This window comes from Etheostoma spectabile, unplaced genomic scaffold, assembly GCF_008692095.1.
Source record: "Etheostoma spectabile isolate EspeVRDwgs_2016 unplaced genomic scaffold, UIUC_Espe_1.0 scaffold302, whole genome shotgun sequence".
Classification (NCBI taxonomy): domain Eukaryota; kingdom Metazoa; phylum Chordata; class Actinopteri; order Perciformes; family Percidae; genus Etheostoma; species Etheostoma spectabile.
In genome coordinates this window covers 27,036-46,771 of record NW_022605581.1, presented here as the reverse complement: position 1 = coordinate 46,771, position 19,736 = coordinate 27,036, and the positions used below count along the sequence as shown (strand labels likewise).

Genomic DNA, 19,736 nt, shown 5'->3' with positions numbered 1-19,736 from the left:
CACTGTAAAAAACATCTCCTCACTATGTGCTAGCTGCCTGTCCCCTGAACACACTGTGAAAACATCTCCTCACTATCTGCTAGCTGCCTGCCCCTGAACACACTGTAAAAAACATCTCCTCACTATCTGCTAGCTTCCTGTCTCCAGACACACTGTAAAAAACTTCTCACTTCTGAGCGCCTGTCCCCTGAACACACTGTAAAAAACATCTCCTCACTATCGCTAGCTGCCTGTCCCTGAACACACTATAAAAAACATCTCTCACTATCTGCTAGCTGCCTCTGAACACACTATAAAAAACATCTCTCACTATCTGCTAGCTGCCTGTCCCCAGGACACACTGTAAAAACATCTCACTATCTGCTAGCTGCCTGTCCCCTGAAACACTGTAAAAAACATCTCCTCACTATCTGCTAGCTCCTGTCTCCAGGACACACTGTAAAAACATCTCATACGCTAGCTGCCTGTCCCCTGAAACACTATAAAAAACATTCCTCACTATCTGCTATGCCTTGTCCCCAGGACACCATGTAAAAACATCTCACATCTGCTAGCGCCTGTCCCCAGGACACACTGTAAAAAACATCTCCTCACTATCGCTAGCTGCCTGTCCCCTGAACCACTGAAACATCTCTCACTATCTGCTAGCTGCCTGTCCAGAACACACTGTAAAAAACATCTCCTCACTATCTGCTAGCTGCCTGTTCCCCAGGACACACTGCAAAAAACATCTCCTCATCTAGTCTAGCTGCCTGTCCCCTAAACACACTGTAAAAAACCTCTCACATATCGCTAGCTGCCGTCCCCTGAACACACTGTAAAAAATCTCCACTATCTGCTAGCTGCCTGTCCCCTGTACACACTGTAAAAAACATCTCCTCATTATCTTTTTTACAGAAAACACTGTAAAAAACATCTTCACTATCTGCTAGCTGCCTGTCCCCTGAAACACTATAAAAAACATTCCTCACTATCTGCTAGCTGCCTGTCCCCAGGACACACTGTAAAAACATCTCACTATCTGCTAGCTGCCTGTCCCCCGACACACTGTTAAAAACATCTCTCACTATTGCTAGCTGCCTTCCCCTGACACACTGTAAAAAACATCTCCTCACTATCTGCTAGCTTTGTCCAGGACACAATGTAAAAACATCTCCTCACTATCTGCTAGCTGCCGTCCTGAACACACTGTAAAAAAAATCTCCTCACTTGCTAGCTGCCTGTCCCTGAACACACTATAAAAACATTCCTCACTATCTGCTAGCTGCTGTCCCAGACACACTGTAAAAACATCTCACTATCTGCTAGCGCTGTCCCCAGGACACACTGTAAAAAACATCTCCTCACTATCTGTAGCTGCCTGTCCCGAACACACTGTAGAAACATCTCTCACTATCTGCTAGGCTGTCCCCAGAACACACTGTAAAAAACACTCCTCACTATGTGCTAGCTGCCTGTCCCAGGACACACTGCAAAAAACATTCTCACTATGTGCTAGCGCTGTCCCCTAACACACTGTAAAAAACCTCTCACTATCTGCTAGCTGCCTGTCCCCTGTACACACTGTAAAAAAACATCTCCTCATTATCTTTTTACAGAACACACTGAAAAAAAATCTCCTCACTATCTGCTAGCTGCCGTCCCTGAACACACCTATAAAAAACATCTCCTCACTATATGCGTAGCTGCCTGTCCCAGGCACACTGTAAAAACATCTCACTATCTGCTAGTGCGTCCCAGGACACACTGTAAAAACATATTCCTCACTATCTGCTAGCTGCCTGCCCCTGAACACACTGTAAAAAACATCTCCTCACTATCTGCTAGCTCCTGTCTCCAGGACACAATGTAAAAACATTCCTCACATCTGCTAGCTGCCTGTCCCTGAACACACTGTAAAAAACATTCTCCCACTATCTGCTAGTGCCCTGTCCCCTGAACACACTATAAAAAAACATCTCCTCACTATTGCTAGCTGCCTGTCCCCAGGACACACTGTAAAAACATCTCCACTATCTGCTAGTGCCTGTCCCAGACACACTGTAAAAAACATCCCTCACTACTGCTAGCTGCCTTGTCCTGAACACACTGTAGAAACATCTCCTCACTATCTGCTAGCTGCCTGTCCCAGAACACACTGTAAAAAACATCTCTCACTATGTGCTAGCTGCCTGTCCCAGGACACACTGCAAAAACATCTCCTCACTATGTGCTAGCTGCCTGTCCCCTAAACACACTGTAAAAAACCTCTCCTATCTGTCGCTGCCTGTCCCCTGAACACACTGTAAAAACATCTCCTCACTATCTGCTAGCTGCCTGTCCCCTGAACACACTGTAAAAACATCTCCTCACTATCTGCTAGCTGCCTGTCCCCTGTACACACTGTAAAAAAACATCTCCTCACTATCTGCTAGCTGCCTGTCCCCTGAACACACTGTAAAAAAACATCTCCTCATTATCTTTTTTACAGAACACACTGTAAAAAACATATAGTAAAGACTTTAGCTATATACATTTTTGGAAAAGCGTTCTGGCCTTCCCATTTTCTGTTAATTCCTGATAACGGACACCTTGTCGAGCATGACATATCTCACCATTACATTATATTCAGGAATACTCATTTTAATGCAGCTCCCACTCATCTCTACCCACTGTTAATAAAATGTACAGAACGTCCCTTATTATAAAATGTGTTGTTTGTGCTCATCTATTCATTTTCGGAGTTGTTTTCTTTAGAGAAATCAAATTCTTTGGATCCGTCCTCATTGCATGCGATCGACTCGTTTGTTTACTACTGCCGTGCTGTAGTTGGATTGGAAACCCTTACCTCCCATCAGCGAGGTAACAACGGCGTTTGTGATGCCAGTTGGCCGTGAATGGCAGAGTTTGTCTCTGAAAGACACCCTGACGCTGGTGAAATCAGCTTGCGAGACAGGCTTTTTGCATTAGAAATGATGTCCGTTGTGCATTTAAAGGACAAAACAGGCAAGCTGTGAATAAGAAGCCATTTGCCTTCCTGACTTGTGCGCGTTTGGCTGTCTCGCTGGTGTTTTGGCTCATGCGAGCGCCGTTCTGGGGCTCCGTCCCAGCGCTCTTGAAGAAAGTGCTGAGTGCTGGTGAATGTGGTGTAAAGCCACGTGGCTTCTGGACCGGAGATCTTACTCTCACCCCTGTGTTTTGTTCCATCAAACATGTGTGTTCAATAAAGCCTTGGCCACATTGAGTGTCTCCCCACGCTTGATGTAGTGTCACACCAGTGCACTGTGGGTACTGGAGGGGTGCCGCTGAGGTAATACCACCAGTAACAAGACCTCGCCGCAATACCCACATAACAAATGTGGGGTGTGTGTAAATGCACGGAGCCAGTAGGGATTCTGTTGCTGGCTACCGTTGCACGCACACTCCCATCTGCAGAGAGTCTCGCACAGCGCACCCTCATGTAATCCCATCGTTGTTTGTATTTGCATGCCGACATGTGCTGTGCAATACGGGAATCCATATGTGATCCCTGGGCCTTTTTAGATTTCAACACTATCGCGTGTCGCCTCGCGTAATGCACAGCATCCAACACTATGTCTTTGATTAATGGTTAAACACCCCCCCCCCCCCCCCCCCCCCCCCCCCCCACATCATCATCATCATCACCATCATCCTCACACTCTTCTCTCCTCACCTCCTGCAGCATCTGCTCCTCCCCTGCATGTGAAGGCACGCACACATTTTCTGGGCAAGCCATTGATTTCTAATTGTTTACATTTCACTCCCCTGTTGCAGATGTGTGCGTTCGGCACGCACAGACACACACAGAGACACGCTTGTACAATGGAGACGTGTTGACGCCAAAAAGGGTTCATCCAGGAATTTCGGTCTTAGCTCTGGGCTTTGGCTCGGCATGTGCTGCATTAATTGCCTCCAAGTGGCAATTCTTACAGTTAAGCCTCTTATTTTTTGGGTTCTTGGGCACGTGGGTAAGATCAGCCAAGGGCTTTGGTTAAGTTCTGGTTGAGTAAGAGGTTCATAAGAGAAATCACATTTTTTCAAGCAATAACATCTAAATCTAATGAGATCTTTTTTTCTGGGTGGGAGTAGAGCTGTCAACAGTCTAGGACCAGTTGTTTTTGTGGTTCTGGACTTGAAATAAGCTGACTCACTCCATGGTGGCAGTTACTAACTTTTGTGGCCCTCCATTGTTCTGCGTGGGGTGTTCATAGCGGGCTCGCACGGCCGGCAGTATGTAGCCAATATCCAGTGTAAGCAACAGTGTTATCCTGCGTTACCGCGGTAATAAGCTACTGCTGAAGGATCCCTGCCACCCATGCGGAGCAGAGTTTAGGTGAAGCAGTGGGCAAGGGGCAACCCAAAACAGATCCCTGTCTTTGATGTGGGCTCTAATGGCTCTGCTTGGTCTTGGTTGGGCATACACAAACATACACATCTCCAAGTTTTCCTATCCATGAAGCCATGTGTTGGTTTGCTGTCTGTAGTTCAGGATTTCACTAATACGGTCCTTCCAATACAGCCGGGTGGTTTACAGGGACTCAGAGTTACAGATTAGGTCCCTGAAAGAGTCTGTGTCAGTCAACCATCAAAGCCCTGGTTCAGGATCCGGTTCAACTGTAGTGGTGGTCTGTGCCAGTCCTTTTGGACTGGACATTAATACCATGGCTCAGAAAATACCACAAGTCAAATTCTACATTATTTCTAAACAAGTTAAAATATTACGTATGGGATATGTGAAACGGAAGATGGCACATAATTACTCCAGAGCTGCAACGATGTGTCAATCAATCGGTTGAAGGAAAATCAACCTGCAACTATTTTAAGAAATGATTGATAGTTTGATCTAGGGCTGGGCGATATGGAGAAAATCAAATATCACGATATTTTTGACCAAATACCTCGATACCGCAACGATATTGTAGCGTTGACTGTTGGTGCTTTCACTGAATATTTACACAATGAGATTTTTGACGAATAATCATCAGTAATGTGGATATAACGACTAAGTGGGTAACAGATCACAATATGACATGCCTTGATTGTAACGCTGCTTTTAAAACCAGGAAAAGAAAACACTTACGCCACATTATGATATTACAATATCCAAAATCTAAGACGATATCTAGTCTCATATCACGATATCGATAAATCGATATATTGCCCAGCTGTAGTTTGAACCATTTTTAAACAAAAATGCAGCTTCCAAATACCCCCATGTGTGTATGTGCTGCTTTTCTTTGTCATATATGGTAGTGAAATTAAATATAATAAATGAGCTTGTTTGGAAAAGGCTCCTACTTGGTCTGCTTGTAGAACTCATCAAAACCAAATTGGATCCCAAAATGACTTACAGAAGGACCCGGAACCACTTCATATGCATGTGTGTGTGCAGAGAGAGTAAGATGTGGGATTCTGAAACGTCCTGAAATTAGAGTTGCACAATTTATTGTATCAAAATCGCAATATGGACTAGTAATATATCCAAATCGCAGGGGGTGGGGGGGGGGGGGGGGGGGGGCAGATTCTCGCAAAAATCTTTTTCATTTCTTTCTATGAGAATAATGATACCAAAACAATCAGTCCCTCTAATATCGTGAATCATATCGCATTATCAGTCAAAATAATCACAATTCAATTTTTTTCCTCATATCATGTAGCCCTACCTGAAAATTGGGAATTGTCCTTTGTTTATTCAAAGTCAAAGACCTTGTAGTCCAAAGTAGTGCTGCTTTACACGTTTTCTGGGTGTGAGGCGTTTGTCACATTTTAGCTGCCAAAGCTCTCTGGTCCTCGTGGTGATATATATTATATATATATATATATATATATATAATATATATATATATATATATATATATATATAAGTTATACCGATATTGAATGATATCTTTTGCATTTCTCATCCAAACAACGTCAAACATGGCACTGCACTTACTCGTGCCCGTAGCAAGACACCGGTCAAGTTTGAAAGCTATTGGACCTAACCTAACCTAACCCAACCTACACCCCCTAACCTAACACCCTAACCCTAACCCCTACCCTAACCTCAACCCTAACCCCCCTAACCCTAACCCCCTAACCCTAACTCCTAACCTAACCCTTAGGCCCTGCTCTGAACATTGGCTTTTTTCAAACAGCTTTTTAGAACCAAACCAGGTCTTTAAGGAGATTAAGTGTTTGACTCACACGGGGGTCCCCTTGTGCGTGCCCTTCGAGCGCCATCCAGGGCACTGCGTTCTACCCTAACCTAAACACTCAACCCTAAACCCTAAACCTAACCTCCTAAACCTAACCCTTGGCCTGCTCTGAACATTTGGCTTTTTTTCAAACAGCTTTTTAGAACCAAACCAGGTCTTTTAAGGAGATTTTAAGTGTTGACTCACACGGGGGTCCTTGTGCCCTGCCCTTGCAAAACCCATCCAGGGCACCGCGTTCTACCCTAACCTAACCCTAAACTACCCTAAAACCTAACCCCTAACCTAACTCCTAACCTCAACCTTAGGGCCTGCTCTGAACATTTGGTATTTTTCAAACAGCTTTTTAGAACCAAACCAGGTCTTTTAAGGAGATTTTAAGTGTTTGACTCACACCGGGGGTCCCCTTGTGCCTGTGCCCTTTGCAAAACCCATCCAGGGCACTGCGTTCTACCCTAACCAATAACCCCCTAACCTAACCCCCTAACCCTAACCTCCTAACCCTAACCCTAAGCCCTGCTCTGAAGATTTGGCCTTTTTTCAAACAGCTTTTTAGAACCAAACCAGGTCTTTTAAGGAGATTTTAAGTGTTTGACTCACACCGGGGGTCCCCTTGTGCCCGTGCCCTTCGCAGCGCCCATCCAAGGCACTGCGTTCTTACCTAACCCCAACCCCCTAACCCTAAACCCTAACGTTTCAGCCTTCCTGTAATTTATAGATAGACTTGGGTTTTGAACTGTTGGTCCAAAAAAAAAGAGTAATTTAAAGGTATCTGTTTGGGCTTTGTGAACTTTAATTTATTTGTTTAGGTATTTTATAGACCAAAAGAGTCCATCTGAAAAATCAGCCCAGTAAAAATTGTTAAAATATTGCAGCAATGATGCAAGAATTTGGGTGGCATCAAACTATTCAAATGTGAAAATAAGCCTTTTCTATTACTAGATTATCATTAGCAGATGAGGGGAATATTATTACGACATAATGGACTTTGTGCCTGAGAGAGGTAGGAACAGTCAAACAGCAGATTCTTAAAAATTGTCTACATTTTTAACATTTGTCCAACACGGCGTTTCTTCAGCTTTTGCTGCATTATAACCATCAACGGTGTCGGTAGACGTCGTTTTGGACAACAGCAAAAGTTTTTCCAAAATGTAATTTGAACCTGCAGAACATATAAGAGCGGAGCTTGTCTGTTGTGTATTCTCGAAGGATTTTAAGACCTTTATAGGCCGGTGCTTAACTCGACATCTCTGGGTGCCTACAGCATGTTGAAAGAAGGTTTTTGATGTACACAGTGCAAAGTGGGGGTCTCTCTCTGGTTTCATGCTGAGAACCCATCACTGCAAACTGGTCCTCTTAGCGTAAACATGAGAAAATCAAGACCATGAAACGTGGTCCCCCCCCCACACACACACACACACACACACACACACACACATGCAAACTCACACCCTGCTGCACACACTCACTGACAGTCTTCGCTCTCAGGGAGCCCTGGGAGGGAATGTAATCTGTTCACGAACCGCAAAATTGAAAAATGACCCCGACACCCTTCCAAGCTGAAAAGTGAACAGCGCTCGCAACACGAGACGGCAAACTCACACCGAATGGTTCGACAACACGGACCCAAGCCTTTGATTTCAAGTAACTCTCCCAGTCATTTAAGGATCTCTGTAGGTTGCAGGTTAGGATTCATGTGAGTCTCTCATGCACTCTCACACACACTCCCTAATCTTCTGCAGGGCATCAACCAGTGAGCTTGCCAGTCTGCAAATTGTATTCTGTAAGGGTTTTACGGTCCTCGGCTTGTGTTCAACTCCGCATCTCTGGTAGCTTGTTGAAAGATTGAAAGGACACAAACATGGACGTTTTTTTTTCTTAGGGGAGAAGACAGAAGATGGATGTCAAAAAAACGTTGTGCAAGAATCTCCATAGAAGTGCAGTAGTCATGGGGTAGAATAATAATAACTAATGACAATGAGGTATAACATTACTCCTCTTTATGTTAGGATTGTTTGCCTATTGGAACGATTTCAGTGAGAGTATTAGAACCCAACCAATATATTTTACCGACTATCGGTATCGGCATTTCTATTGGCCAATAAAAAAAAAGACAAAAAAAAGACAAATAACTGGAGAAAAAGAAATGATTCTGTTATGTTATGAGTGTTGGCGTTGCATGGTCTGTCCACCAGAGGACGCTCTACAACGTCCCTGTTAGTGATGGCTCATCGTCCACCATCAGGACGCATCCTACAACGTCCCTGTTAGTGATGGTGCGTTGCATCAGGTCTTGTCCACCAGAGGACGCTCTACACGTCCCTGTTAGTGATGGCGTTGCATAGTCTGTCCACCAGGACGCTCTACAACGTCCCTGTTAGTGATTGGCGTTGCATGGTCTGTCCACCGAGGACGCTCTACAACGTCCCTGTTAGTGATGGCGTTGCATGGTCTGTCCACCAGAGGACGCTCTACAACTGTCCCTGTTAGTGATGGCGTTGCATAGTCTGTCCACCAGAGGACGCTCTACAACTCCCTTTAGTGATGGCGTTGCATGGCTGTCCACCGAGGACGCTCTACAACTTCCCTGTTAGTGATGGCTTGCATGGTCTGTCCACCAGAGACCTCTACAATCCCCGTTAGTGATGGCGTTGCATAGGTCTGTCCCACCAGAGGACGCTCTAACAACGTCCCTGTTAGTGATGGCGTTGCATGGTCGTCCACCAGACTACGGAGGACGCTCTACACGTCCCTGTTAGTGATGGCGTGTGCATGGTCTGTCCACCGAGGACGCTCTAAACTCCCTGTTAGTGATGGCGTTGCATGGTCTGTCCACCGAGGACGCTCTAAAACGTCCTGTTAGTGATGGCGTTGCAGTGTCCACCAGAGGACGCTCTACAACGTCCCGTTAGGTGATGGTTGCATAGTCTGTCCACCAGAGGACGCTCTACAACGTCCCTGTTAGTGATGCGTTGCATGTCTTTCCACCAGAGGACGCTCTACAACGTTCCTCGTTAGTGATGGCGTTAGCATAGTCTGTCCACCGGAGGACGCTCTACAACGTCCCTGTTAGTGATGGCTTTGCATTCTGTCCACGGAGGACGCTCTAACAACGTCCCTGTTGTGAGGCGTTGCATGGTCTGTCCACCAGGACGCTCTACAACGTCCCTGTTAGTGATGGCGTTGCATGTCTGTCCACCAGAGGACGCTCTACAACTCCCTGTTAGTGATGGCGTTGCATGTCTGTCCCCGGGAACGCTCTACAACGTCCCTGTTAGTGATGGCGTTGCATGGTCTGTCCACCAGAGGACGCTCTACAACGTCCCGTTCGTGATTGGGCGTTGCATGGTCTGTCCACCGGAGAGGACGCTCTACTAACGTCCCCTGTTAGTTATGGCGGTATAGTCCCTGTCCACCGAGGACGCTCTACAACGTCCCTGTTAGTGATGGCGTTGCATGGTCTGTCCACCGTGCAACGTAAGTTTCATATCTTAAGTTTGTATTTTTCTACATTTTATTTATCAGAACTTTAATATATTTTTGATGCTCTGTTGTGACAGTAATTTAAATTATTATCATGTTATTTTCGTGAGGACTCATAAATAACAACAAATAACTACTCTTTTAACTACTACTCTTTTATTTTTTTCAAATAAATATCAGCAGATATATCAGATTTTTTAAACAACCAAACATTTTCATCGGTATCTGCCGGGCTCTAGAGAGCATTACTGCTAATGAAGCTGAGTTTGTGTTGTCTGATTACAAAGCTACAGCTGTTCTCACAAATCCAAAGTACACAAAGACCTCCGCCAAGCAACTGTCAAAGCAACCGAAGGAAAAATTGAGTTATTGCCGGGGAACATTTCCCCAGATGAGGAGCGCACATGATGCGTTTAAGGGATATTCAGTGTCTCGTAATCAGCGTTACGCCTTCACCATAAACAGAGGAAGCTTGTTTTTTAGATGACATGGCCTTGTGGTCTTCCACAGATACATGTTCCCCTCTCCGTTGTACAGCATCTCCACTGTGGTCGGGGTTTAATTGCTCTTGCTTCTGAGTGCTGATGCATGAGGTTTACCCGTGCTCTCGGCCTGATTGGGAGCACGGCCCGTTCTCCGATTCGAGCACGAGCGTCGAAACCACGGAGGCTTTCGACAAACCGGGGCCTTTTTCTCATTTATCCGGCAGCGTGGTACTAATTCCAAAGATGCTTCCCAGATGCACACCATGCTTTTTTGGGGGGAGAAGCTGAGATTTTAAGCCCAGCAAAAGGGGTCAAAATCCATGTGTGATGATCAGGATTTAAGCATGTGTGTGTGTGTGTTATTTTTTTCCTAACCGTTGGTATACGTCCTAATTATGCTTTTACGTAGGGTTTTTCTTTTTGAATATTCTTTAAACAGTAAGACCTGCAGCGAGAAAGGGGGCTGCAGAAGCTCAGTCTGTAGTCAATTGGGTTGGGAACCAGAAGGTCGCCGGTTCAAGTCCCGGTATGGCGTGTGGATTGGTAGCTGGAGAGATGCTACTTGGGCTAAATGCTCTTGAGCAAGGCACTGTGCACCCCCCCCCCCCAACCAATGGTCCAGCACTGGCATCCCACCCACTCTGACGTGTGTGCGTATTTCTGGCCTGTGTGTAGTGTAAATTGTAATTTCCCCACTGGGGATCATAAACAAATTAAATTTGAAAGAGATACAGATCTTTACAAAAAAATCATATCTATTAGTCCTGTATCAACCATCATCTGGGGCTTTTAAGGATGTGCTTCCTCCCACAACATGCATGCAAGCTTCCTGGATTCCTCCCCCCACCCCACACAAATCACAATGAAAGGTGACCTAGCGCAGCATTGAAGCTTCTAGATTTACGAGCCTGGAGCGCTCGGTGAAGGTCTCGCGATGAAAACCTTGCCCGGAGGCCTCGGGCCGGGAGCCAGGGTGTTAGTTGACTAAAGACAACTATTCGTGTTGCATTGTCCCCCCGTGCCCCCCCCCCCCCCGATGAAACGTCTTCACTTTTTCTATTTCCTACGTTAAGAATGCCCTGTCTGCTGTTAGGTTATGATTTGTGGCGCCTTGGGTTTTACAGGTCGAACCACAAGCAAACGAGCATCATTTCTCCCGATCAGCTTTTCTGAATGACCTCACTGGGATAATGATTGGGGGGGGGGGTGAGGTGCTGCTCTTATACTCCATCTTTCACTCGCTGTAGATGATGGAGTGATGGGTGGGAGGTGGAGGTGGTGATGAGGGTGAGGTTTGAAGGCCTGGCGCTGTTTTACCCTCAATTGCATGGCGGCACGCTGCAGTAGACACCGATTAGAGGGAGGCGTAGAGTGAAGCCCTTCTAGATGAGCTCAGCCTGGTCTCCTGTCTGACACCCCACCACACACAACACCACCACACACACACCACACACACACGCACACACACACAGTGTGTCTCACTATCTTTGTGGGGACCAGTCATTGACATAATCATTCCTAGCCCCTTACCCTAACCTTAACATCAAACCTAATGCCTAACCTTAACCCTCACCTCTACCTACCATAACCATGACAACTAATGCCTACCTTCCCACCACTCACCCTAACCATAACCATGACAACTAAATGCCTACCTTAACCCCCACCTCACCCTAACCATAACCATGACAACTAAATCCCTACCTAACCTTACCCTCACCCTAACCCTAACCATGACACTAAATGCCTACCTAACCCCCCCTCACCCTAACCATAACCATGACAACTAATGCCTAACCTTAACCCCACCCCCCTCCCAAACCAGACAACTAAGCCTAACCTTAACCCTTCCCCACCCTAACCTAACCAGACCACTAATGCCTAACCTTAACCCCACCCTCACCCTAACCATAACCTAACTCTAACCCTGATCCTAAAACCAAGTCTTATTCCTCAAACAGCCCTTTAACGTTAAGGGGACCAGCATTTTGTCCCCACAAAGCTGTCAGGACCCCATAAGTATACTGTTAGTCCCAGTTTTTGGTCCCACAAAATGTAGCTAACACAAGTACACACACACACACACACACACACACCCACACACACACACACCCACACACACACACCACACACACATATCCTTAGTACATCAATGTTTGCAAGAAGAATTTGATGACAAAGTGTCTGTACAGCACCAGCTACTGATTTAAAATGTGTGTACATCTTTGTGTTATGTTTGGATATGTCAGCTCGGCCTATGGGGGGGGGGTAAGGATTTATTTTAACCCCCTCCTTATTGTGTGTCTGATGCCAGAAGCTATGGGTTTATGTAAACCTTGGACCACCCCAAACGCTCCAGACATGTCTCGTCTTTATTCTGCTGCACCTCCCGTTGTGTGTGGTGTGTGTGTGTGTGTGTGTGTGTGTGTGTGTGTGTGTGTGTGTGTGTGTCTAAATTGAAACTGATATTTGGGGCTCAGACCTTTTTCTGACCTCTCTGTAAAGTTCTCTTTTGTCCCTACAACCTGTTGAGATGGCCTTTAACCCTCGTGTTGTCTTCCCGTCAAAATTGAAAAATCAACACCTTGTTGATCGTTTTTTTTAACTTTTTCTTAACTTTTTTTGCTTTTTTTCCCCAATGTTTGTCATTTATTTGAACTTTTATTTTGCGAATTTTCAACACTACGTAACATTAACTTGTCAACTTTAGTTTATTTTGGGAACTTTTGCTCAATGAACCTCATTTATAGGAAATGATATCTAATGTTTGAGTTAGAAAGGCAGAAATTAGGAATTATTGAGACTAAAGTTAAAGGAATGGATGTTGATGATAATCACAGACTGGAATATGTCAACTTTTACTCAATACTATTTCAACAACACTTCACTTTGTTTTTCAAATGCTATAAAATTAAAGACGCCCCAAAATGAATGAAAGTAGAGATTTGTACTTGCCAAAGAGCGTTGGGTGGAATCAATCATGTTATTTTGGGTAGTTAAAAAGAACATTGATATAGGACAACATGAGGACAACATGAGGACTAGAGTGCGGATCGGGCCGGATTTTTCTGTCCGAGCCCGACCCGAGCCCGACAGGCATTAAGATATTTAGGTCCGAGCCCGACACAGTTAAAATCGCATTTGTTTCTCATACTAATGACACGTGTACGTTTGTTTGTGTGGAAAGCCGCTTTCATTAAGCAACTGTAGGAAGGCATTGGGAAACCTTCCATTGAACAGAACCAACAGGTCCATCACTCTCGAGCATTGCAAACTATGTAGAAACACTTCCACACAGCGACTTTCTTCGTTTTTCAATAGTTTTTAAATCTCCTGCGGCCAACTTCTTTTTTTCTTTTCTTCCATCGTTGCGCGGCACATGGAGCTTATGACGCACGTCTTTCGTTGTCACAGCTAGTTTAACAAACCTCCGCACACAGGAAGACGGATGTCAGGGTAATATTTGACCTTTATTTTAATCCAAAAACGAACATTTGCATCAGGTGGAACAGGCCCATTGGTTACCTACATAATCAGCTGTTTTAAATTCAAAATGTTCAACGCCTTTATCGCGCTGATGTGACCGAGCCCGACCCGAACCCGAGCATCCTTTCTAAAATTCTGTTCGAACCCGGCCCGGCCCGTCGGGTCCCGTCGGGCTCGGGTCAGGTATCCATCCTCTAATGAGGACAACATGAGGGTTAAAGGTACAGTACTTGTAGTTTTGTCTCCCTGACACAAGATGCTGCTCTTGAGCTTTAAAGGCTGCAAACGTTTCAGGTTTTGAGAAGTCGGTGCTTGCTCTCCCTTCTTCTCTCTCTCTTCTAATTAATGTCTATACCAACATGTATTTACACACATTTCACAGGATATTTTTCCTGTCTCTTTCTTCTACTTTCGATCAAAGTACAACAAAGCGAATCTAGATCGAAAGAAGTAATGCTGGGTGTTATTATGGGGCAGCATGCTCATGGATTTTCTTTTTTTATGGTAACGGTGCAAACACCTCTGGTAGGGAGTTCACTACAGTAGCATATTTAGACAGCTGGAAGCCCAAAAGCTCCTGTGAAAACAGGGTAGAGGTTCTTTTTTTTAATGTGGGAGCGGGATGGGATGGGGGGGGGGGTGCAGTGATCCATTGCAGCTCTCTTCCTGTGCGTTTACTCTTCAGTCATGCATCCAAATTTTTCCTCTCCCTCTCTCCATCACCTGGGCAAGCTCTGACATGACACTAACCTTAAGGAGGACGCATGACGTTTCTTTCCATGAGCGTGCGCTCGCTCGATTTTGTTTTGTAAACTGTGAAAGAGAAACTGGATGTAATTTCCACATTTCAACAGAACTATAAAGAAACATTGCCCAAGGCGTGAGTTTTGCAATATGAACTTTCTTCAAAGTGGATTTAGGGGAATGCTGTATTACTTGGCATGCTAACGTAGTCTCTATTACACTTACACACACACACACACACACATGCAGTTTCTATTCCTTTTCTCTCTTCTCTTTCTCTGTCTCTCTCCCACTAGCTTTTCCTCTTACACCCACACACACACACACACACACACAACCCATTACCCACAATACCCTCAGATACACAGATACAGGCTCCCATGACGAGCAGCAGCATATCATCATTGCACAAGCCCTGTTATTCCATATCATGTGTAATTTGACATTTCCCTGTGCAATCGCTACCCACAGACTTCAAGACGTGGACATTCTTTTCAGTTTTATGTGCTGTACATAACCGTCATGTAGGCCGTATCATAAAACTGCTCTCTAAACAGTAGTTTAAAGCCTGGATCATCTGATTTAGCGGCCCCTTTTTGCCACTCGTGGATAGCCGTTCACGCAACATTAAAGACTTGAAGACTTGAAACATGTTTTAAGGCTGTACGTGTTACAAATATTTGCACATCCAGCAGATACGGAGCAACATTATCATTCATTTATAGATGTGTGACACCTGAGTTTAATTTTAGCTCTCTTTTTAGCTCCATTTTTGGTCTCCACCAACCTATAAAGACAATATTTGGCTATTTCGATGCTAAATGAAGTTCATTTTAGGTTCGGGAGCAGGGCCACGCCTAAACCCCACCTCTAATCACCAGACAAACCTACATATACCGTGCGGCGTAGCCAGGCTCGTGTCTCTGATTGCTTGACGCAGGAGGGTCAGCGTTCCACGCTCTTAGTGGATCCGAAGCTGTAGCTACGTTCACCTGATGTCAACGACGATCTATTAGAAACAGGGTATGTTTCAGTCATGCCGCAGCAGTCGGATCCCGTCAAATGTCTCAGCGGCGCTGATTGCGGTCCGCGGTTGCCATGCCTCAGCTTCGCCCGGATCTCCTCTCCCCCCGGCGGCTTCAGCTTCAGCTTTCAGCAGCTCTCAGGCTTTTTCCCCTTCAGTCTGTAAGGTCGGGAAATCGGAGCCGCGGGGATTGGCGTCTACCCTCTCCTCGTCATCAGCCTTCCTGCTCGCCCTCCTCCGTGGCGGTGCCGTCTCTACCCCCACAGATGACACCCGATATAAGAGACTGGAACGTGGCCCGCCTTCAACAATACCTCAATGACAGCAGTACTGCATTGTACCGGTTCTTCCTAGCCTCTGTTGCAACCACCGGGCCTCTGGCCCTTCCCGATCCCCCGGGGCGTCATGACGTCACGGGCTTCGCCAGCCACAGCACGTATCACCAGTGCCCCCTGGCGGGGGGTCAGGTCGTGTTGCCTCTCCTCTCCACGCGGATCTCCTACGGCGCCATTTTTCCGCCGTTAAGCCGTCACCCGCCGTTAACGTCTCATTGACCGCCATTCATTTTGGCGCACTTTTGACAGCAAAATAACTTTGCATCTATTATCTTTTACCGTGACTGTTATTGCCACCATTCATTTTAAAGATCTTGTCTGACAACGCCTCCCAATAGCTTGGGTCCGTCCAAGGTTGCTTCCTAAAAGGGTGTTTTTTTTCCGTCGCTACTGTTGCGCTGCGTGCTCTTGGGGGACAACTAGAATTGTTGTGTCCTTGTAAATTACAGTAGTCTACTCTGTCTCAAGATAACTTGTTATGACTTGATACTATATGTAAATTAAATTTGATTAACTAGAATGTTAGTTAGTACCTATGGTCATGAAGGCTGGGTCATGACCGAAAGAACGAGATCCAGGGTACAAGCGGCCGAAATGGGTTTCCTCAGGAGGGGGGCTGGCGTCTCCCTTAGAGATCGGGTGAGAAGCTCAGTCCTCCGAGAGGAGCTCGGAGTAGAGCCGCTGCTCCTTCGCGTCGAAAGGAGCCAGTTGAGGTGGTTCGGGCACCTGGTAAGGACGCCGCCTGGGCGCCTCCCTAGGGAGGTGGTCCAGGCACGTCCGGCTGGGAGGAGGCCTCGGGGAAGGCCCAGGACTAGGTGGAGAGATTATATCTCCAACCTGGCCTGGGAACGCCTCGGGATCCCCCAGTCGGAGCTGGTTGATGTGGCTCGGGAAAGGGAAGTTTGGGGTCCCCTACTGGAGCTGCTGCCCCCGCGACCCGATACCGGATAAAGCGGATGAAGATGGATGGTTAGTTAGTACGTCTGTGCCAAGTTATCTCCTACCATGCACCTCCGTCTCTGCAAGATCAGGTATGGTTTGGATTTCTCTTGCACAGCTACCAGAAGTCTTACATCTTTTAGACAGGTTGCTCACGTCACATCTACGTCTTCAAGCTCCCCGGACAAGAGCTTCCGATAGACCTACCCATCATACCCGTCGATCATAAGCCTTCTTCTTTCCAACTGGTCTGTCCTTACCCAACACCCAACGGTTTTCGGTTTCATCCTTTGGGGACCACGGCTTTCAGTGTGGACCAACTGGCCTGATTATAGAATATTGATTATAGCCTCTTTACTCACCACTGACTGGTATGACATCACACCAAGGATGTGACAGACATACACAGACACACACATTATTTTCCCAATCAGCAGTACAGCATCCAGTTTGCACCATTGGTTTTGCTTCTGGTTACATACAGAGAAGTGATGTCAGCTATTTTCGTTTGCCATTATCTTGTGGTCATACTGGATTCTGAGTTGTTGTTTTTTTAACTTGGCATTGCGTTGCTACGACCTCATGTCCTGTTATTTTTTTTATCATAGCAAAGAGCAGTTTTAAAGGTACTCCTTGCTTTCGGGCAAGAGTCTGAGGGGAAATTTGGAAGGAAGGATGGGTATTTTTTTTGAGTTGTGTTTATCTTGAGGCTTTGGTTAAAAACCATAATATGTGTCCCCCGTGGGCCATATTTCCTCATCGACCTATTAGTCAGCGCCTTGTATTTGATATGCCAGTGGTTTGGGAAAAGAAGGGCAGGACAACGGGGCGTTTGAGTGCCCTTTTCCATTTACTGTAGATTTGCGATCTGCTCAATGACTTTCGACAGGCCGAGCTGAAATGCTATCCAGTCAATTTTACACGAGACGGATGGAAAGAGAGAGGAAGACGTGATGGAGTGACAGTCTGAAAAAGAGAGAAAATGCAGACGAAACAGCAGTGTGTATGGTTGAAATGAGTCACTGCATGTGCTCTTTTTCCACTCTTTCCTCACAGCCCAGAATGGCATTCAGGTTCTTGTCTTTCCTGTTCATCCTGTGCCAAGAAAAAAGAGGACAGAAGTCAAATTAATCAAGTATCAGTTTATGATATATACACCCATTCTTATAGATAAATGCCATACGTCCTCCATGTGCCTGTTGGCAGTTCGTTGCATCTTCTGATTGTTTCTTAGCTAATAACAGAAGCATATGGACGAGGAATTCTTGATCGCAGAGCTGCACGGTGGCAGACTGATGGATTGTTTCCTCTCTCTGAACGGGGGTGCTGCAGGACAAAGCCCAGACGATGTGTTGAAGTGTGGCTGCTTAAAAGAGCTGTCAGCAGCCCCAGCACCAAGGCAAGTTATGGACAGAGAGCTGTATCGCAGTAGAGCTTGTTATGTCACACAAGGGTTAATAAGAGTTTGCTCTTGTTGAAATGATGTCATTTCCAAAGCCTGTGGTTGCATATCAGCGTTTTGTGAACATGTGAAAAAAATTCTTGAATTCTCGAGTTTGCGAATGTAGTCATTTGTACTTTTTTAAAATGTTTAAGCATGTCAAAATATAATCTGTGTACATATCAGAGCCAAATTGGTTACTGTGTAACTTGACTGTCGCATTCAATTCTATGCAGACGACTCACAGATCTCCTTATATAAAAGGTAAAGGTGCTGATTTCCTAAAAAGACTGCTTGATGGTTTTCATGACATAGTTTAATTTATTTATTTTAATATAACTTATTAATACCACAAGGGAAAACTACACTTCACACTCTGTTGTTATTACACACAGGCCTGAATTACACACACATGCTCAGGGCCTATACATGCACTAATGGAGAGAGGGGTCAGAGTGAAGGGGCTGCCCATGGAAAGGCGCCCCGAGCAGTTAGGGGTGTGGTGCCTTGCTCAAGAGCACCTTTGCAGGGCCCAGGAGGTGAACTGGCACCTCTCCAGCTACCAGTCCACCACCTTACTTTGGTCCGTACGGGGACTTGAACCAGAGACCTTCCAGTTCCCAGCCCAACTCCCTACGGACAGAGCTACTGCCACCCCAAGCCTGATATAAAAGCCTGGATGGCTTTAAACCTTTTACATTTTAATGAAAGTAAAACTGAAGTCATGATATTTAGACCCAGTAGTGCTCCTGGCGCCTCCCAACTGGACCTGGGTACCCTGACACCCTACATCAAGTCCATGGTGACTAACCTTGATAGTGAGTTTCAACTAGAGAAGCAGATCGATTCTGTTTCTTTCCACTTAGGCTTGCTTACCAAACTGAAGCCATTTTTATCCTTCACTGATTCTGAGAGGGTTATACCTGCTTTTATTGCAACTCGCCTGGATTACAGTGGAGCTTTATATGTAGGTGTTCACCAGGGCTCCCTCTCTAGATTTCAAATGGTTCAAAATGCTGCCGTTCGACTCCTTACCGCCACTCGCCAACGAGATCACATTACACCTGTTCATGCCTCTCTTCATTGGCTACCGGTTTGCTTTAGAATCCATTTTAAGATTCTGTTGTGTGTTTTTAAAGCTCTTTATCGTCGAGCCCCAGCGTATACCGCTGAACTACAACGCTCCTCTGAGGTCGTCAAGGTCAGCGGACCAGCTACTCCTTGTTGTCCCTAGAACGCGGCTCTAAAATAGGGGGATGGAGCGCTGTCAGTCGTGGCCCCTAGCCTTCCGATTTTTAAATTCCGACTTTAAACTCACTGTTGTTCGTTGGCCTTTAAACCTGCTTGAGAGTTGTATTCTGCATTTTATTTTTCTGTTATAATCATGTTAATGTCCAGCACTTTGGTCAACCTGGTTGTTTTGCATGTGCTTTACAAATAAAGTTGGATCAGATTTGGATGAGTTTCACACCCATTTTTTCAGGCTTTGAATCGCCACGCAGTCTTTCGCAAAAGCCATTCTTTTAAGTAGTGTGCATGCATCATATTGACACAGCATTTCCAAATCCGTTCTACACATTCGTTCAATTTCATTTTTAATGTGCT

At 45.6% G+C, this 19,736-nt stretch overlaps 1 long non-coding RNA gene across 1 annotated transcript; it reads left to right on the top strand.

The window, feature by feature from the left end:
- The first annotated feature begins 8,825 nt into the window (after positions 1-8,825).
- LOC116686059 (uncharacterized) lies at positions 8,826-19,386 on the top strand. Its single transcript, XR_004331138.1, has 3 exons — positions 8,826-8,836; positions 16,384-16,390; positions 19,338-19,386. It is a non-coding gene; the product is annotated as an uncharacterized LOC116686059 (long non-coding RNA).
- Positions 19,387-19,736: the final 350 nt, after the last annotated feature.